Genomic DNA, 22,188 nt, shown 5'->3' with positions numbered 1-22,188 from the left:
GTAACACTTAGTGACAATATCGAAAGATACAAGTGTGGATTTGTAGATACAAGTGTGATCTGTAACGCTGAAAGTGAGAAAACATAAATCAAGTGGCTGCTAACAAACATGCTGATAAAGACAAACAAACAAACAATCAAACAAAACTGTCGAGAGATGTAGTAGTACAATTTACGTGTCCCTTTTTTCGACTTTTCTTTTTCTTTTCTTTTTCTGCAAAATCCACATATCTCCAGACACTGGGGTGAATAATGGAGTGTGGTGGTGGGGGACTTGGCTTGACACCCTTTCTGGTTCATTCTCAAGTTACCTTCGTGGAAAGGTTATTCTGATTCTGGCCGCTAGAGTAGGTTCCTTTGTGATTGGTTTGGCCCGCCACCCTGAGCTTGGTCCAGAGATTGAGTGGAAGCGAATGCCTGTTTACAAGGCTCAGACCTAGCCTTGGCGGAGTGGGCCGGGGCCGGCTCGCTTTCCTTTAAAATTTGATGCCTGGCGAAACCCTGAATACCGTAGGTTGGGGATATCATAGATGCATAATGGGATCGTTGCTGCTCATGGGGTTAACGAAAGCTGTCCCATCCGAGAAGTTACTTCCGTTCACGTTGGCAGTACTAGTACTACATTATTAAATTTTGCCAAAACATCCGGCCAATGCTGCATGCATCGCAGTCGATTACCATGTGCAGCATTGGCCGGATTATTGGATTATTTCGGCTAGTATTGTAGTACAGTCCTGTAGAGGTCTACATCAACACGAGTACATCAACACGAGTACATCAACACGAGTCTACGAAATTTCCCCATTTGGTTGAGTTCCGAAACGGGCGGATGTGCGAGACTTACTTTTACTCAAAAACATTGTAAACTCACTCATGTCTACGAGCCATACATGTACATGATGTGTGGTAACATTGTGGACACACATGTACATGTACTATATAAACTCCAGTAAATGTATAATGTATATGTAGTAGGGTGATCATCGCTGAGCGATCCTTTGTCAGCGAAATACCTTTTTTCCGGTCAAGGTCGACCATGAAGCATACACAGAGCACGGTGGACTGGGTGTAATTGAGCCTGGAGATGTTCATCTCACATGACCGCTTCCTGTGCTCTTGTGCGGCCGAGGGCCGCAAGACGTTGTCGGCCGTTTCGCTGAGGTTCGACCAAGTGTCTGCCTTGACATCCATGCGGTGCTACAGGAGTAGACACACATACACTGCTATACAGTCGCACATTCAGAGCAGGACATTTGTCACTTCTTTTACTCGAGCCTAACTGCATGACTGTGGATATTTCCAAGCAGTGAGTGAGTGCAGTCGTGGCAATGCCGCAGAACAGGCTAGTGTTGAGGCAAGGCCTAAGGTGGTTACTGCCTGGCCCCCAAATCACAGAATGAGTCCCTGCAGTTCAGGTGCGTGACTGGGCCCATACAAACACAGTCACGTATCCTACACCAATCCGAATATCACGCAATGTGACGAGTAGAGCGTGGAGAGCACATGATACAGAGTCATGATACAGGGTGGTCTGTTATGCACACAATGCCGATAACACTGCCCCGTGCTTGCAGTCTGGGTAAAACTGCCCGTAAAAGGTGCTGGGATGTGCGTGCATTCACAGCAACTGTCGTGCAGGTGCTAAGCGCATAATGTGCTGCAAAGACACAATACCGCACACCGGGTTAGCGCCATCGGTCGAAGGCGATGTGATTGTGGTCTTTCAAGGTTTCATAATGAAGTCGCGTAGCTTAAATAATATGCTGCCTTGTGCTCTAAAGTGTTAACCTGTAGTGCAGTGGATGGTGATGCATGTATCACACTGACTGACTCTCTGCATTCGTACTTCAAGTACATGTAACACTATTAACGTTAGTGCAGCTTACACGAGAGATGTAGTGGCTAGGGAAAACTGTGGTCACTGCGGCTAACGTGGAGACTTCTTCCTCTCGCCCTTCATCTTGGTTTCACATCGTGCAATCGCCTGTTTCGAGTTTGGCTAGTTGGACGTGCCATGCCAGAGCTACGCTGACAAGCAAAAGACAATAGGCCGCGCTCACTGTCCGTGAGTGAGGCGCTCTCTGCATCTTGAACGTGTCACCTGGGAACAATGCAGGCGACACAAAAGCCTACTTAGCTGGTGTGAAGGACATGGCATTCTGTGGTCTAAATCCGGAATCGCTCAGCTCCATCCGCCTTGGTGCTCTGTTTCGGCACCCGTCAAATCAGAGATGCAGCATCACAACCGGTATCTTGTGCAACGTATTCCCGCACTGAGAAGTTCGGTTCGAGTTTTCCTCCTCGAAATGCCACACGCACAAGATCGTGATTAATTGTCACACATATCATGTCCACTTTTGACTGTCAAGTTCATCTAGCCGTAGCCCGGACCCGATTCATTCTAATCAGTTTGTTACGAGTCCAGTTACTTGCAATCATCGTATGATAGTCATCGAGAATACGTTCCTTTTCGCAGTCTGCGATCCGCTGAGGAGTGACGGCGGCCTACACGAAACTCGTCGACGGGCACAGCAGGTGGTACGGTTAACATACGCCCAGGCACTTGACTGAGTGTTGTTGAAGTGTATTCTTTCCAGACATCCTCCTTGCCGGCTAGTAGTTTGCTCCGTGACCAAGCTCGAAGGACCTCGTACAGGCATAGCCATTGGCTTGTGCGGACATAGCTACATGTTCAACTGCTACTTGGCAAGCTCATTGGGCTTTCACATAGCATAAAGAACGAACGACGCGGACGTGACATACCATTCGGAATGTCCCAATCGTTCAACCCAGGAGTGTATATCAGGCGGTGAGGAAACAGCGAGTAGATAGATACCGTTGGTGCTGTGGTGGTGAAAGAGGAAAGCCGTCAACCGCTACGAGTCTCATCAAGAGTTCCAGCAAGACTGGGGTGACGGATACTCTGAACGCAACAAGACAAGACCACCGCAAAAAGGTGAGTTAAAAACTTTGCATAATTATTATAATAGCGTGTGACAGGTCTCTGTGTGCAAGATTTGGCTTGCCAACGTCTAGCGTACGAGCACGTATTTTTTTAAAGCATCCATTAAACATGTATGCCTTTGTATTTACCTCAACAGCATTTTGGCGTGATTCCTCAAACAAGTGCATCACGTGGTGAGGTTTCCTGGCTCTCACATCGAGGGAGATAGTATTACTCTTGCAAGAGAGTAACTGTACAATGCTATTGTCAACTGCTCATTAGTTGTCACGTTTGTCCTAGTCTCCGTACCATTGTCTTTCCTTATTCTTTTCGAGCTGGTTATGTGAACGTAGTAAAAAAAAAAAAAAAAAAAAAAAAACACGCAAATGGCAGAACGGTAGGTACTTTAATTAAACTATTTTATTGTAGTTTGGCAGTACTGCGCTACTCATTGCTAGGCAGCACCATTCCCTGTGCTCCACTGCGAGATCCTCCTCTCGCGCGTTGTTCTGAGCACGAGGTGAGAGGTGGAGAGCGTTCGCCTGGCATCGTGCAATGGATTCCGTGCACTCCTGTCTGGGTGGATTTGCGGAGATCGCACACCAGAGCCGCAAATAAATAGAGTAACACAACGACTAAGCCAAGAATGCAAGATAGGTTCAATGCTAAACGTGTCACGTGTACTAAACTCTTCAGTTTCGGACATTAATTCCAGCCAGAGCGGATTGAGAGCATGGAGAAAACCAGTGTACATAGCGGTGCGCCAACCAAGGAAAGTCGACTGGTGTCAAAGGTCCGCGGGAAGAGTCCAAGTTCAACCCCTGGGCAGTATCCGATAGATTTTTGCATTGTTGTACAATCATGTTCTTGTGAAATACACAAACTCCGCTGAGAAAACCCCCAAGGCGTCTACGCTGCAATAGGCATGGCCGTGCCACGATGGAAGGTATTAGCACATCATCTTTATTGTTTAATCCACTAAATGTGACCCAGAAAGTGAACACCTATTTGAGGTAAATAGCCATTGTAAATATTATGAAAAAAGGTTAATATGAAAGGTATTGCCTGGTGGTAACGTAGTGTTTGTACTGTTGAGACGTAACACGGCATGGGCACGTACATGACATTCTAATTCAGTTCCAGATCACAATGCGACTGGGCTGTTGTTACTGCTGTTGCGTGCCAGAAAATGAAGGCAGTCTCGCCGTCTGAGCAAATCTGCAGTGTCAGTGGCCACAGTCGGCGTGCCAAAGCCCAACTCTGGTATAGATCGACCTGTCCCACTCGGTGCCCAGAAGCATTCTAATTGCAAAGACAATCCTTATTATGTATCCGCGCAGTTGGGGTACGTGTACAAGTGACACTGGCAGTTTTAAAATGTTTGGTACCCGAACAACCCAGTAGTACAGTATAGCCAGCACGGTCCTGTACTATGCGCACATGTCTAGCTACTTTGGATGATTTCCCCTAGTGACACTGGGCACTCACGGGATAACAATGCCCCAGAATTCCTTCAGGAAGGCCTGCCACAGCTACAGCGCACGCGTGTCGTTGCAGAACACTGTCTGCCTGGTCAGTGTCGGTACGACATCATACAGTTACATGTACATGGATACGGTTACACTGAAGTCCAAACCGAGACCATTAACAAGATCCTAACAGGTAGAGAGCTGGAATTATAAAACCTTCTGGCCGAGAAGGGGCCATGTAGGACTGCATGTAACGTTGCTGCCAAAGTAGGCCAGTATTGGCTATTCTTCGCCACGCCAGAGCTGCGATGTGCTTGCTCAAGCCCCAATAATCCGCAAATATCTAAGGTGATGGGTGTTCAAGTTGGAGGAAATGGCCCAGAGCGAGCCTGTACAAGCATGTGTCAAAGCGTCCGATCAGTGCCAGTGCCGCACTCTTGTGTGATGTTTGCATCCAGCCACCCCTGGTACTAGCACTGGAGTTGGCGACTGGGTGATCCCTACCAGGGAGTAATGAAACACCAGTATTCTAGTACTCCCAGGTCCGTATACATGTACATTGTATACATGTACATGCACCTGTAAACAAACAACCAAACATGTGATGTATGCAGCCGCTTCAGTGCGAAATCTCCTGACAACTAGATACAGTAAACCTGTCAAGGCGACCGCTCGGATAAGGCGACCACCTGTTCTAGAAGACCACTGCAACCAGGACCAATGGGTGCTATTTCCAGTCAATTGACACTGGATAAGGCGACCACCTGGTGACAGAGACCACATTATGAAGGTCCCTTGAGCGGTGGTCGTCTTAGACAGGTTTCACTGTAGTTCTACCGTCTGAGGTGCCAGCAGCGGGGCTCAGAATGACTGGCCACATCAATCAAACATAGACACAGCTTTACATAATTTTTGGCCCAAAGCATCAAATCAGAGTGCTGGAACTGGGAGAAGTAAAACGATACTTGCACAACGCCACGCACTACTAAAGCTTGATGTAGGAACAATCGGGACTGTGCCCTCCACGTCCCGAGCGTGTCACAGGTGATCGTAGCGCAACACAAAAATTAATGATTATCGGGAAAAAACATGCACATGTATGTGTTAAATCCCTGATGATGCCCTCCTGGGTGAACATTTGGAAACAAGTGCTGTGCGTGGTGTAGCCAAGGACTGTTCGTGTGTTGCGAACTGGAGGTGAAGTAAAACGCGTTATACGTGTAGGAAAATCAGCAGTTTATAATTATGTACAGTCAGGTACATCTTCATGTTCAACGAAGCTTTACTCCTTCACGTACCCCGTCAAGGGTCCCGCCACCCCTCCACCCAAGTAGATCAACGACTACTTAGCTCAGTTGGAACAAAGCAAAGCGGAAACAGGGACTCTTGCCTCCACATGTCACGTACCATAGTCAATTGGAAAAGAGTACACGACTCATCATTAGGGCGTCCAAGAGTACGAGGGGTTGAACTATCGGTGGATACTAGCAACTGAAGTAGTAACTTACTTCAAAAAGTAAAAGTCCCAAGCCAAACATCAACAGCACAACAGTCCACGGTGAAGTAGTGTGACATGAATTTCTCGTTAACCTCTTCACAGACCTGCAAAAACGTCCCCGATGGTATTAGATGTACATGTATGTTCTCTTTGTTCCAGTCGCATGGTTCTATAGGCCAACCCCTGTCAACATAATGAGTCATTTAGTCAGTATACATCTAGTTATCCATAGTCACGTGACGTCTCCAAACAATGCTCATAGCACACAGGAAGGGTACATGTAGGTGTGAAGGGTGAAGCCGTGTCCGACATCGTGACCACAAGCATGAACTGGCCATTACCCCCACCACCTAAACCACAATTGTGTGCACGCAAGTGTCCATACACGTGAGTGCGTGTGTACATGTATGTGTGTGTGTGTGCGTGTGAGCATGTGAGTTCGTGTGCGGGTCGTGTGTTCGTGTCTGTGTGCGGATCCTTCAAACGGATATTGGACAGGCGATGTAAATGTAGAACAAACAGCAATATCAAAAACCGTCGAAACGCGTCTCCCTTTCTGCCTCTAGGCATGTATTGACATGCGTGGATTGCCCAGGGCCATTCGAGTCCAGTTCAACTAAATCTACACTTTGGGGTCGTAAGGACGACTCTTGCCTCAGACAGTGCAAGCAGGAAAATGTGGAAAGTTTGTACACAGCAGCGAAGTGTTTACGGGTGCTGTGTGTCACAAAAGCCTTAGCGATCCACAACGTACCACAAGTAACATTCATTCAGACTTTTTGTGAAGGATAGTCCTAAAATAAATGGATGCCTATCTGGTGAGTTTCGTGGAAGGGGGGGGGGGGGGGGATGGGATGGAGGGGAAGTGCAAAGGAGTTACATGTATGTACATTGTATCTTAGTCACGTGATTGTGTTCGTGTAGAGCCTTTGAAACCGCGGACAGTGGACCTAGCGTGGACAGCTTCATGTGCCCATTTTTTTCATCCAGACATTGCCTGGAGTTGAGCCATCATCATACGGGACGCATCCACCGCACTCCATTATTCACCGCAGTGTCTGGAGATAATATGTGGATTTTGTAGAAAAAAAATAAAAAGAAGAAATCCAAAACACTCTTCAGGCCACGTAACCGAATACTGTACTGTACTGTACTGTAGCTGGTTTCAGGCCGGTCTGTCGCCACTCCACAGTGATTGTTATAGTCCTGGCTTGGTCAAGCACTCTTTCTGGTTAGTCACTTTAATGTCAATTTAAGTAATATTAGTTGCCTACCCTCGTGCAAAGCTCGCCGTGTTTAGAGCGCTCTGACTTTAATGCGTTGAGGTGTAAACTTACTTTGTTGTTCGCTGGATGGAAACATCTGGCTGTGCGAATGTTGAGGATGTAACACAGGATTGGGTCTTTCGTCAGATTGTTGGCATTTTATATATTTTCCGAATACGTCATGTATTGGATTATTGAGGATGTTATAAGTATAATGTATGGACATGTACATATTATACAATGTAGGTCGCTAAGAGTTGCTTGTTCAGTTCATCGTGCCATGCTATTATACATGTATTCTCTTCTAAAGGGGCGATGTACTAACTGGTCGAAGAGTCCTCTAATTTTGAAGTAGTCAGATGTGTGAATGGTGTGTGCAGTCTTCACAGTAGCAGTATCCCCATTCCTAGAATATCTGGTGACAGTATGTAGTCTTCCGGTACAGGCAGTAGCCCCGTTCTTGGAATATTCTGAAGAGAGCCAGCTCAGTACCTAAGCATCTTCGTGTGCTCCTCGTACCAAGATGCCATGCAAGCCATTGCATGGCTGTCGAGGCTGCTTCAGTACATCTCGTCATCAGGAATTCACTAAGAATATTCCCTGATTTGCATCTGGGGTCGGAGATCAATTTCGACAGTGTCACAATTCTTTCCTGGGCGACCAGACCATCATCTGTGCCAGCTATAAACTGCACCTCCACCTGTATATACTTACACGTGGACCGTGCTTTTCGCTTTCGACTGTGGAGTATCGAATTATTTGAGGCAATAAACTTGTCATTCCCTTGATGCATTTCGCAATATGCGAAAACTCCACTGTAGCCATCCACTATATCCATACATCTTCACAACACTCCAAACGGTCTCTGGGCTACACCTCTTACTGATAGAAAAACAAGATTATGTTAATATATTCACTGGTTTGAGGGAAGAATGCAAAGGGGAAAAGTCTGAAGAAAAACTCGACTGTCACCATCAGATTATAATCAACCGATTGTTCGGGCAAGGCCAGTCTTCAGGGCGGAATCCCTGATTTGTATCTTGGGTCGGAGATCAATTTCGACAGTGACCTCTTTCTTCCCTGGACGACCAGACCATCTGTACCTGCTATAAACTGCGCAGATACTCGTAGATACTTGCAAATGGACTGTAAGCTTTCGACTGTGGACTATCGAATGCGAATTTGACGGAATAAACTTGTCATTTACTTACCGCATAATGAGCTCATCACGGGTGAGACTCGGAATGTACTCGTCAACACACAACTTGTGACAGCCACTGGAAAGTGCCGAGTAGTACACTTGCCACTCAGAGCCGCTCCACAAACTGTGCACCAATTAGCTGGATGGCTTAGCACCAGCGGTACAATCAAGCATCAGCAGTGGATGTGGGGAGGGGAATGGCGCAGAAAGTAAATCATTTATGGTTAATCACACACTCGACTCGCAAGGGAGAATAGAGAAGGAATGGCCTCAGAACGAACAGGACAGCAATTGAGTGAGTGGGCAGGATGCACAAATCAGCTGTGACGATGGTGTAGAACATTAATTATATACCTGCGTTCCGGGGCGCCCAGCTGTGGAACACCTTACCCAGCGATATACGTGCCATCTCCACGCTCCGCCAGTTCCGCGCCAGCATGATCCCGCACACCCTTAGCACCTAGAGTACCAAACGTCCTGTTTGATGATCAGCTGGCTTAGTTTTTCTCCACCTCTATCCTAATTACATCAGTCCCCAATTTCATTTACATGTATTACTGCTTTCTATCTGCATTCGCCACCTTTTCATTGGGCAGATCTGCCCGTTTGGTTTGCGAATTAAAATAAACACAACAACAACAATCTGCCTTCCTTTTGCCACGGTCTGCATGTTTATAGTGTGCAATAGACATGCTTTGGCAGAAGCTAACGGAAACCTTAACTTAAGCTCAGTTTCAATCCTGCATAGATTGATAGATGTGCGCACCAGCTGCTGCTTTTGACCATCACCATTCAAGACAGTTGAGCTCTTCAATCCGTGTGTACAGGCAGTCGCTCACCAAATCAGTGTCATCGCAAACTACGCCATGATATCCTAGAATGGCCACGGTGCTCCGTAAGAAAGCGACATGCTTGTGGGACCGGCGCTCGCAAAACATTCATCCACATGTTACCGTATGCTAACAAGAGCCCATAAACACGTATGGACTCTTCTCTGAAGTCCTTGCTGCAAATAGTAGTACATGTATTATACTTCGGTAGTACTCAATACCTTAACGAGGACAGAGCGTACTGCACAAGGCAGAAAAACAGAGACCAAAAAGTCCAGGGCTGGTGTTACCTCCTATCGTGGGTGTAGCACTGCCTTAGCCTACATTGCACTTACCCTGTATAACCAGCGAATAGCATTATTATGTTTTATCGTCTGATGCGTGTTCTTGAACACGAAACTCGGAGCTAGGAGAAAGCTTTTGGTCTCTGCTGTTCTGCCTTTATGAACTCTTCGCGACAACAATAATTGCATGCTCGATTAAGGCAAATTATCTGCCATCTCACATTAGAGAGCAGCAGCGGTACTAGCTAATAAGGCGATGAGCCCAGTAAAGCCTTTCTGTTCAATCTCACCGACTTGAATTGAGTGTTCGTTTTATTGCCGAATTTGGGTTGTCTTTTTCTTTGGTTCTTACTTGATGGTTTCATGTGATTACATGTAGCTTCGTTAACACACCCGTTCTCAAGTAAGGCGATTATTGCAATCCATTATTAGTATCATGGCGATGCACTTTCAACTGTCCCGAGAACAGGTTGAACATGGAGTAGCTCAGCCGTTGCGGAATACTGACCTTGTCAACCGTGGCTCCAGGACCATGCCCAATACCGTTAGTCTTGGATCTCTGTACTTGTCGGTCGTCTCCAAATGTTCATCCTTATCAGTTCGCAACGCCATTCATAACCAACCTCCCAAGTACCCAGACGACCAACCATCATGTTAGCTACATGTACGTACACTTCGAACTACAATAATTATAATACTATTAACTTGTAACATTCTGTCCTTCTCCTTTTTTTGAGAGACTATTCAATTTCTTGTCCACAAGTACAAGTACAACCAGGTGGAGATATTTGCGGACAATTGCTCTGCCGTCACCCGATAGTGTTCATTGAGACGTTGAACATCTCATTCTCTCAATGACAGGGAGGAATTTCTGTTTCTGCGGTTGACTATCGTTCGTGTGGCCTTTTACCACTCTTATAACTTGAACAGTTACGTCAGCCGTCACAAAAGGCAATCTCCAATCTCAGACGAAATCGTCATATATTGCGTCAATTCGATCCAACACCTCTCCAAGCTCTCCATGCTCCATTCATGGGGACAAGAGGCGGAAAACAATCGATCTTGTTCATTGCTTTAATCGTCTTCCTTTCCTGGAGTTCAGTGGTGGTGTGGTGGCCTGAGATGGACACGCACTCCTTACGGTAAACACTGGAGCAGTGTAATAATAATGTGTCCTTATGAGTACCATGCCCAGTGGTCAACGCCTAGCATTTGGAGTAGGTATCGCCAAGAACCTGTGCTCTTGGAAATAGCATTGCGATGACCGAGTGTGCGTCCGTTTTGCATAGATCCCCGGACTTGCCTTGGAGGAGACGGTCGTCGATCACTGGGATTTGATAGTGCAATCAGCAGTCTGACGCGTATCGTATGGATAGCCCTTATGATTAGCTCGGTGTTGAATGCTGTGTTCAGAATAGGCGCCATTGCGCACGTCACCTGGCCACTCTGTAAGAGTGCCCTGTCGATGCAAACAAAGGCCATCATACTCGTAAAACTACTACAGAGCTCGTCACGGCAGGTGTGGTGGAGGGTATAACTTACATCAATATTACGGTTAACTGAGAGCTAACTTGTTCTTGGCACTGTGGCTGAAGGTGCTCTAGTACTGAAGGGCTAAAGCCTGTAAAGGTGTTCTAGCACCCCCACAATACTGTAATCAACCCTTCACCATTGTTCACTAGCCATGCCATTGACCGCGTGGAACCCTGCATGTGATCTGCTTTTGGAGTATCTGATCGTGATAGTGCACGGTATTGAAGGCGATGACGCCTGTGGGGAATTCCCTAGTAAAATAGGAATAAAAAAACATTTGCACTCAAACCGTTCGCTGAACCTGCTTCGTGTCGGTTCTTATTGCCGTCGGCTGCAGTAGATAACCAGATTCAGCGGTCCCGTGGGTATTGCCAGTACGGACACAAAGGGCCTGTTGGGTGTGCTGTGGTCGATCGCAGTCCCAATGTCGCCATTGCACTACGTGTACGCGTACGCGTCTGACTGACCTGCTTCAATCGCTCCATTGCCAAGACCCACTTCAACTTGTTTTCCTCCAGAGAGCGGAAAATGAGGGACTAATCACTCCGGGCTGGGCACCTCACGGAAGAACTCACTTCTTTCTTGTGCCATGCATGAGCCTTGGGAAGTGGAGTACTAGTACAAGTGACACATTGGTGATGTCGGGGATGGATCCCACGTGTACGGAGATGTACCAAAGACTGTCATCTCAAAGAATTTATACCCTTGTCTCCTCCACGAAATGGACTACTGACTGACACGATGTGGAGTTATCCTCACTTCGTACCGGTCAGGGTTGGCGACACGCACGTCATAGCACTAGTGCTCCCAATGTCTCAGGATATCGCATTGTTGAGGCATTTCCTTGTTGACGCAGATCTCCACTGACACGGGTAACAATGATAATCCCGCGTGTAATCAAGGTTTCACGCTGTCGGGTCATGCTGAAAGTTACATCATGGCGCATGCTGATCGTTTGTTCGGTTTTGCCATTTCCATCTCCTCCCATGTCAATCTCGGAGTTTGAATGACGGTGGGAATGTTGAACATCTCCGGCTTTAATTACTTCCCAGTTCCGCTAGGCTTCAGCGATTGGCGTAAACTATTTCCGAGGTCCAGTGACTATACCGTGATTGGTGTCGCGACAAAACCATGTCTTCCAGTCAATCATGATCAGTACTTACGTCTATGTGTTTACCTTGCTGGTGTGTTTCTGATTGTACGTGCAGTCAGTGGCGCAGCGCAGGCGTCGCAGCAAAACCGTACCAGCTTGTGATAGACAGTGATGCAGATCTGTATTCCGCTAGAACGTTCCTTGGGCAGAATATTCTGTGGGATATAAAAAATGCTATTTTGATGGCCCTGAATCATACAATGCCAATCATTTGACCTTGGATATCAACTACCTCGGTTATAAAGTACAAATTGTCACAGTCCACGCACTGCATACAATGAAGGATACGAAGCGCACAGGTGTCCACGATCCTAGAGCGAACAGTACTTCGGCTATAAAGTACAGATTGCTACCGATATGCCAGTTGGAAGTACGTTAAACTGAAGTACGTGTAACATGGCACTGGGATATTGCACTGATTGGATTGCATTGGTTTCTTTAATGTCCGCGCATCCCCCTGGTTTCTGATATCTCGAACGTGTACTTAACTATCTCGATCACCCCTGCTAACGTTATTGCCCCCGCTTGTTTTTCATGATCCATTGCTTCTTACCTCCCCGGTTAATTTCCATCTAGCTGTTTCTGACTAGTACCAGTTCTATCGCATTTATCAATCATCCTTATTGGCGTCACGCCATCGTGGAATAAAAGAAAAGAATAATGTTGACGAACAAACAGGCAGTGTTGCCTTATTACATGAGATCGACTGCAGCCGCACGAATATAAGGAAAAGGACTGATGCATTCTGGACACTGCCAGTAGCAATGCAGATTCACAGACCAGCTCGCCTATAGCGACCCTGGATAAGGTATGAGAACCGGGTTAGTAATCCGGAGTTAGCGTTCTTCGTGACGTTTAAAGCAATCTGTCAACTGGTGTCTAGGTCGGAAGGTGATGTCGTTATTCAAAAATTGTTGTTACCTGTGTATTACAACGAGGCTGATAGTAGCTGAGCCACCACCACCTCTCGCACCAAGAGTAGCTAGACTGATCATTGTCTCCTCCCCTGATCAATGTACACAATCATACGCATGATAGCACATCGCTTGATACCAGTTGGGACTGCTACAATGTAGCTGAAGTTACGTCACTCCTCTGGCAACCACAGTATCCGTAAACACGTTGATTAGACGTGAGGACTTCAACTCGATATTATGCTCCAGGAATTAGCAGGAAATCTCCTAATTAATCCCACCTAGTGTCCTGACACTCGACGTGCATGTAAGTAGCATGTAGCCGTACTTCCGCTTACTGCAACATCATTACTGTAACACTAATAGCAGCAGCAGCAGCAGAAAGAAATGTGCATGAGCTGGTCATGTCGTGTCAAGCCTACAGATAAATTGTTGGCATTCGGTCCCCACCACTCTTCAAACGTTCCATAGATTCTTTATGCGAGTCAGGAGAAGAAGGCATTGGTTTCGTCCAGATTTCCTGTTGGATATCTGGTTGTCCATAGATACTTTCTCTCTCTCTCTAACTCTCCCTCTCTCGCTCTCTCTCTGCCTCTCTCTCCCACCGTCCTGCCTCCTCTCCTCTCCTCACTTCCCTCTGTGCCTCTATTGCTCTGTTCCAAGTTGCTTGAAAGCTAGTGATCCATATACGAACCTGAAGCACATTCGCACCGAACAGGGTATGAACGGGACCAGGAAAGCCGGGGGGGGGGGGGGCTACAAGCAATCGGACACTGCCATTTGCTGTGCTATCTGCGTGTAGGTTGTGCCAGCATTAGCGCGCATCATGAGACAGAGTAGTCATTGAGCCATGCCAGCGACATTAATTCCTCAAACGACAGGCCCCGTGTTGCTGTCGGAACATCGGTCGAATCAAAAGAGTGGCGAGCCCTAAGAATGAACCCCAAATTGACACCATTCTCATCGTAACATTCTCCACTTCATACTAGTACAGTAGTACAGTAGTACTATCATGCACCTGTTGATCAGAGCTGGTGTCAATTTCGCCGGGGAACAACAGCCATTCGACAATACTTTGCCAAGGAAACCTAGTCTTAACTTAAAACACATTCTGTGACCGGCATTGACTCCGATGTTGCCACTCCGTGTCGGTGTGCAGTGCTCCGCCTCGTGCCAGCGTGGAATCCAAGCGTATGGACGCGCATGTACACTGCGACACAGCACTTGACGCGTGTCCTGTGCAGCGTGTTGTTGCAACATTCATTATCACTTTCTCAACTAGTTTTCCAGCTCTCCAGGTCATGTGAAACCGGTCCCGGGCCACTTAGCAGTTGAGCAGTGTCCAAGCGGCACATATTTAGTGGCAATAGTGCATTTCTCAGCAGTGCCGAGATCCTAATCACCACGGTCCTAACTTGGAGACCAAAACAGGGGGTCGGGTGGACTCATTCACGACTCCCGGGATCCCGATCCCAGGTTATAAGGCGAGGGCCCTATGCAAGATGCATGTACTGCTGTATCTTGCTGTTTACGGGCCCGGCGAGCGGACGCGATGGATTAGTCAGCATATTCGTCCTGTTCCTCTTGATTGGGTCTGATTCGATTATTGACATTACTGTGCTGACTCTTGTCGTAATACTAACGCACTTTACTCGTAAACAAGATCGCTGATCTCTCTGATCTGAAATCACACGACGATTGGTCAAGGATGGGAGCTGGGGGAACTGGAATTGGACAAACGGTATACCGCCAACCTGGCTTAATGTATCACAATGTCGCGGATTCAACTGCAAGTGCATAGTGCGCGCATCAGGCCTCACCTCGCCATGGACCTGCAAAGGAATCTTTCTCTGGACATTCCTGAGCTCTGCATGCATGCGGGTCAAGCGCGTTGAAGATGATCCAGTGTCGCAGCAGAGGTAGTGCACAAATGCCTTGACTTGGCACTGGCAATTGGGATCAGGGCTATGGCCTGAGCGTTGGTCAGTTGTTGAAAGATGGTGAAGGGCAGTTGACAGAAGAGACCCACCACATCGTGCAGTCGCAGCACGGAGGATTGCTGCAGTATATTGGTTTGTTTACTCTTGGAAGCATTCCACAGCTACACGAAATAAGGCTTCAGGTGTCTGAAGTCATACACTCAATTACAGGGTTTAGGAACGGATAGATTAATGCGGGTCGAGTACAGTGCTGGCAACTGAAATCCGTCCCCCTGAGCGGTGCGCTCACATCGCAAAGACTCAACACGGGATGGTAAAACTACGAAACAGAGACCACTAGAATGTGAACCTACCGCTCAGGGGGTCGGATTTCAGTTGCCAGCACTGTACATGTACAAGTACAGGAAAACCTGCCCTAACCGGACGCCCTTGATGCAGTGGAAGCTGTCCTGATATGACAGGATTCCGCTTGATCCAGGGATGCACGTTCGATCCACAGCACAAAAAAGCATGTATTGTAATAGTGCATGCAATTTTGTCCGGTCGCTACAGGATTCCGCCTGGTACAGGGTCCGGCAAACACAGGTTTTACGGTACATTGTCTCACCTTTCTTGAGCCGATGGCATTGAGCCTGATAATTGCGAACGGCGCTGAGCCTGGCTAAATGGCCGCTTTCGCGGTCTGACCACAGTACGACTGGATGATGAGTGCCAGGTTCGAATATGCACTAGTTCGTGGCAGTTGGGTTGGTATGGTGCGAGGCAGTCCTGCCACTACAAATCGATCGCATTGTAGGTCTAGCTAGGGCAATGACTGAGCTGTTGACCTCCCGGATCGATCGCCATCTGGCATGGCGGATTCAATCATGTTATTGCTAATTCGTCGTTTCATACCTGTTGGCCGGAGATTTGTCGCAAACAAGGTCAAGTAGTGTGCTAGTACTTTACGAGTAGGTACATGTACATGTACATGCAGTACTGGTTTGGTTAGACTGCTGCATGATTCATGCCTGCGATACTGCACCGCTGCTTTGCATGTCATGATAGGAAGCTGTGGCCTTAGTAAAAAAAAAAAAAATGATTTGCACCATAAATAGTATGACGTATGGTCCTAGTATGGAGCCTTAGTTCAGTCCTATGTTAATGCTGACCCCGGCCATATGGATTATTTCACCGCGCTCGCACACTCATTGGGTATGTTGGCAAAAACCGCTCACGCCTAGTAATGTCTTCCGCTGCTCTACTGAGCTGTGCATGTGTATGCACCAGGGAGTCGTAAGTTACCGGTATTTTACGACTCCCTGGTATGCGCACGACACACGTGCTAAGTATACACAGTACACATACAGTGCTGACAACTAAAAACCGACCCCCTGAGTGGTGCGCTCACATCGCAAAGAATGTGAACCCACCGCTCAGGGGGTCGGATTTCAGTTGTCAGCACTGTACATTGTACATACAGTGCAGAATGCCTCGCAAATAATTGAGCGTTCAACTCGAAGATAGATTTAGTGAGCATGAGCTAATGAAGACAACGACTATGAATATTCCAACAAGGCACGCAACAACGTGTACATGTAATGAACTGTCTGTTTGCCACAGGGTCGAATTTCAAAAACTCGATATGGACTAGGTCATATTATCACCTGTGGAGTGGACAAGAGAAATTTGCAAAACACTATGCAAATGTTGATGGGCTTCAGTGCATACACATCACTGTTGAAAATCAGCATGATGACGTTGAAGTATTGCTGCCAAACGCACTGCTCCGATCGCTATGAGTGCATGACAGTGCTTGTATGAGCAGAAGGGTGCGATGAACAATGTCCGTTTCTGAACACACAGCAAGAACGCTAGCCTAAAGTAAAGGGTTTGCACACGTCCATGGATATGGCGATGTTAGTACTGCTGGCACTACGAACACAAGGGTCCGTGATTAATTATTGCAGTACACGGGGCCACAATCCTGATGGCTGATGCACCAAACAAGGAGCTACGGGTGGACCGGTCACTCATCATCACTAGCGTTATTTGCATATACATGTACTGTCAGCTTGGCTTTCATTACATTCACCTCGAGCGGGTTTTCAGAGATGCAATCCGCTAGCGTGATGGTACAGTGTTTCACAAGGAACTTGAAATCAAAATGAAAACCTTGTAGGAAGATTTACTTTGTTCCAAGACGATATGAGAGAGAGAGAGAGAGTGTGAGAGAGAGAGAGAGAGAGAGAGAGAGAGAGAGAGAGAGAGAGAGAGAGAGAGAGAGAGAGAGAGAGAGAGAGAGAGAGAGAGAGAGAGAGAGAGAGGAGAGAGGGAGAGGGAGAGGGAGAGGGAGAGGGAGAGGGAGAGGGAGAAGGAGAGGGAGAGGGAGAGGGAGAGGGAGAGGGAGAGGGAGAGGGAGAGGGAGAGGGAGAGGGAGAGGGAGAGGGAGAGGGAGAGAGAGAGGGAGAGGGAGAGGGAGAGGGAGAGGGAGAGGGAGAGGGAGAGAGAGAGGGAGAGGGAGAGAGAGAGAGAGAACGGTGTGGTAAATGCACACTACACTCGTATGTTCAAGGTTTGCTGCAAAGCTACTTTTGCTTGGTGGATGCCATCGCGATATCGTTCTCGAGAAGGCACACCTGCTCCTTTAAACACCTAACAAAGAACCTAATCCGTGACAGGCCTAATCGGCACTTGCACCCAAATGCAGGCAACTCTTGAGCCTGAGGCGCCAGGCCGGAGCAGTGCAAAACTCGATTATTCGCAAATCATGTTGGGAGCAACTACGGAACGTGCGAACAAGGCCAGTTTTCAAGATCCTGTAGTTAGAGAAGAAGGATTTTCCGGCTGCGTGCGTTTGTGCGCACGAATCATTTCGATAAATCCATTATGAGATTCTTCCATTACCCACTATCAGAATTCGTTTCTCGTTAACACCGTATCACTTAAAAGTTCGTGAGACCGTCTCGTTCACACCTGTAAAACACGGCACGATCTGTAGATCGCGCGCTGTGAGCATTCTGGGAATTCTTGCCTGGTGTGTCGCAGTGTTGGACGAGGGGTACCCGCCATTGCACCACCAAACCTCATTGGAATTCTGTTGGCCACTCGCTGCCCAGTACCAGCGCTTTGGCCGAGTGGTTGTGGGCTTGCCTGCGAATCACAAGGTCCCGAGTTCGAGACCCGCGCTGGGAGCAGGGAGCGTATACTGTGCTAGCAAATGCGGTGATGCATGCGTGAACCACTTTACATGCAGTGAACTGCGCCGACACCCACGGTCAACTGGGTACTCACTACTCGGAGTGAGGGTAACATGGATGCAGCTAACGAGGTTAGCCCCCTTGTCGGGCATTGGTTGTGAGACTTACCACCTCACCCTCGCCGTTAGGCGCTGCATCTGCCACCCTGGTAGCACAGGCATGGTGGTGGCCTGGCACATGCGAAACTTCCTAAGCTGGTTGTGTTTCTCAACGCAATTGTATAGCCGGTGGTAACGCGGACGTGCAAACTTTACTTTACTTTTTTTACTTTACTCGCTGCCCATTTCAGCGTTCTATCAATCCCCCAATCGCTCGATTTCATCGAGATCCGATTAGGGAACACCTCCAGCTTGGCTTGGCCCTGAGGTGGTCGGACACATTACGTGCCTGTGCCTGAAGCGGTGCTCGGCTATTACAACTTATTAAATTCCATCTTCAACTGGATGCAGTTAGAATATCATATTTACCCCATCTTCGACTGGGCATAACTCGCCGTTTACCTGTCTCACCTGGTCCGGCCTGATGACGTCAGCTCAGTGAGCAAAATGCGAGGACATGATCAGTGAATTAGTCCTCATCATGTCGGACATAAATTAGTATGTACCTATTCGCCGGTGTGTCTTGTAAGCGCACAGCGGGGGATCCGCGAATCATTGCCAGTATAGTACTAGTAGCGCTTCCAGTACAATGTGCCACAGTAGCAATCTTTCCTATCGTTACACCGTTTCGAACCAGAGAAAGCGAATAATTATGGGACTCTCGCTGACCATACGTTGCCATCAACGCTTATCACCGCGTGGGTTCTACGTGTGCACTCTATCAGCTGCCTCGAGCTAGATTGTGTTCGGGCATGTACATACAGTCATACACGTAGCCAGTCGTGAATGGTGCAGCGACGGTGTGTGCCGATACGCGTATACGATACGTTGCATGGTCCGATCGATCTCACAATTGCAAATCGGATTGCCCACAGGAGCATAGTCTATAGTCTGTTTTAATACTTTCTGGTTGTCACATGCTGGTATGATACCAGTATGGAGTGTGCGCATGTGTGGACACGGGAGTTGAAACTTGAGCTCAGATGTCATCATGCGGATATCAAGTAGCTCCAAGCCAGGTGTGTTCGTGTATTGCTTACCGGACCATACTCTCCGTCCATGGACTAGGCCCTGACCTAATTACAACATGATAACAGAGCCGTGATGACACGAAAGTAAAGGATATTGTGTGACGGCAATGGTTGATTATTGTCATGTTCAAGTAAACCTGTAACAGCAGTACATGGTACGTGCCATGTGGTCCTTGGTAGGCATTGGCGGATAATGCTCGAAAAGGTGGCAGATTCTGCTCGAAAAGCAGTGAAATTGGCAGAACCATACAAACCTTATGGCGGGCAATTCCTCGAATTCTGCTCCATTTCTTTATCCACATACCAAACATGCATGAAACTTACCAGAAAAAGTACTGAATTCTGCCAATTTTTCTGCCGGCATTATCCGCATATGCCTAGTCTTTGGGAAGAACTTTCTAACTTGCGTTAGAGTATCTCTACCTGCTACTGGCCGAAATTTACTTCAAGTAAAAACAAAAATCTTTACCAATCCTGCAGAGGGAGTACACAGCTTTCAGTGATGCACCTTTGCTGCAGCAATGTGAGTGATGTCAGAGTGATGTCATGTATTCTTGCTTGTGAGTTGAACTTGTCATTAATGTCTGTTGCGTAACCGATCCTTTCAATGTTCTTATCTTTCCTTTTCCACCTGGACTCCTCGTTGGTGTCCCTTTTCTCTCTAGCTCTTTTTTTTCACTAAGTACACAACCTACCGTACTCGTCAGAAGGGGAGAAGATTCTCCTGTACCTTCTAGCCTGGGACCTTCCGTCTGTGTCATGTACATGTACATGTAGAGTAGAGTGGACTCCTAAGCAAATGGAAGGGTCCGTTACTCCGTAGTAAGCAACAAGAGCCACTTGTTCAGTTCATGATCGCTATGCGCTCTTTGCGGAGACTCTCAGCCAAGCCTGCGGGGAATCCTTGAACAAGAAAAATTGCAAAAAATTGCAGACTCCGTCACAGCCTGCACAATGCATGCACAAGTACCACAGCGGAGATCGAGAAAACTGTGTGTGTGTGTGTGTGTGTTGAGTGCGAGTTGTTGATCGTGGAAATGGTGACAACTCGGTACGTAGTACAAGCATGAGAGGTGACACGCACTGAACGCTGTTGATTGACAGTAATTGCCGTCTTCTAGCCTCGCTAGATAAACGGCAAATGGCAGGGCGACGATTGCAGCCTCTTTCACCCCGTGCTGCATCGGTGGGGCTAGCTGCCGAAGTGATGCGGCGATCATCCAGAGAATGGAACTGCAACACTCTAACACTGGCGATGCCAGGAATCTCAGAATCAGATTAGCCACCATTCTAATTGTTCCAACCGTATGTCTCGCACAAGCGCTTATTCACACACACACACACGCACAAACACACGCACGCACTCACTGTGCGCGTGTTTGTGCGTGTATGTGTGTGTGTGTGTGTGTGTGTGTGTGTGTGTCTTTGTGTCATACTGGTCGAATCGTCCGTACTCATCAGCGTCACGTCGACCCTCAGGCCTACATTCTAGCCTTTCAGGGCGATAACCTGTTACACTCCCGTCGAATTCCCTTCCAATCAGCTCTGTGAAGAGGTGAAGTGAATGGGCAAAACAGCTTATGAGCCATGTTCAGCATTGCTGACATTCATGCGTCCGGAGGGAAATAATTGTTCCAGGCACAAGTAACATTCAACGCGTGTGACGTCAGGGCCTTGATTAGTTGCACTTCAACTCTGGAAAGTGGCAGGCTGAACGCCATGCGACGTCGTCCCTAGTCGAGTCTCTCCGGCTGCACTCAGGGAGCCAGGCTATGGCCCGGGTGTGCAATGTTCGCTGGCCGCGCTGAGCACATGTTCAGCACAGCGTACACTCTCACACCCAGTGCACCTTCCGGACACCTTATCACGGCACTCAGTGGTTGGTCAGCACCTAGCGTTAGCTCTGGTGGAGTGGTGCGGGCAGGGGATAGAAAAATCAGATCTCTACGGAGCAAGTGTCAGTAGTGAGATGCCTGGATGAGGGCTATTTCACCACAATAATAGGTATCTTTTCTGGCCGCCCTTGTCACCTCTCTGTAGTGTTTGCCTCCCCGATGGTTGGACATAAGTAAGCAGAGAGGAGCCGCAAAACCTCCATTGTGCTGTGTCAATGCGCACATTTCTGCTAAACGTTTTACCGTGCATAGCACTCTAGTATGGAAGCCGTTGGAAGCGGACACTTTGTAGCAAGGCGGCGTCCCTGAGTGCTGAGCAACGCCAACCAGCATCCATTAGGCATTACCTGGTTAGTGGATATTATGCAGTTACTAGTATACGATGATGTCAATGCCTCTAGATCCTGTTAGTGGGCGGATGCAGAAAGTCCGGATCCGGAAAGCGTACTTGCTGGTCAGGGGGGGGGGGGGGTATGGTGGTCAGGTGCGTATCATGAGCCAGTCATGCCAAGTCCTCGACTCGATCAGAGGATCCCGGAGTTGTGCGCCATGATGCGAGAAGCCATTTAATGCGCGTGGAGCATGCACTGCATGCATACACCAGGTGTTACAAATAATAATTGGCCCAATCAGATCAAATCAGGTTGTTGCGAAGTGCAATGCTTTACATTACCAACATACCCCCCCCCCCCCCCCTTAAGGCCTTGCTCTGCAGCTGTCGTGCAAGTCTTCCAATTCGTTTGCGACGTTTTTTCCGTTTTCGTACTTGGAGTAACATGTAGAAAGGTCCTTGTCTTGGACCCATGTGCTGTAGTTTCTCTTCAGCTCTCTTCTAGTAGTGTTGCATTCTCTCCTAGTTATTCTCAGACTTGTAGGCCAACTTAGAGACCGCCAT

General features: G+C 47.8%; 1 protein-coding gene across 3 annotated transcripts in view; it reads left to right on the top strand.

Annotated features, from left to right (window-relative positions):
- The first annotated feature begins 2,716 nt into the window (after window positions 1-2,716).
- LOC135819508 (uncharacterized) overlaps window positions 2,717-22,188 on the top strand; it is a 31,989-nt gene continuing 12,517 nt past the window's right edge. Inside the window, exon 1 of one of the 3 annotated variants that reach the window (XM_065332727.1) lies at window positions 2,717-2,955. The gene's annotated coding sequence lies outside the window, so the exon portion shown is untranslated. Of the gene's footprint in view, window positions 2,956-21,188; window positions 21,644-22,025 lie in introns of those variants that run through there. The other 2 variants (XM_065332726.1, XM_065332729.1) reach the window with 2 other exon arrangements.

Source organism: Sycon ciliatum, chromosome 6 (assembly GCF_964019385.1).
Source record: "Sycon ciliatum chromosome 6, ocSycCili1.1, whole genome shotgun sequence".
NCBI lineage: Eukaryota > Metazoa > Porifera > Calcarea > Leucosolenida > Sycettidae > Sycon > Sycon ciliatum.
Note: the sequence above shows the minus strand (reverse complement) of the source record. Positions and strands in the feature narration are given on the sequence as shown.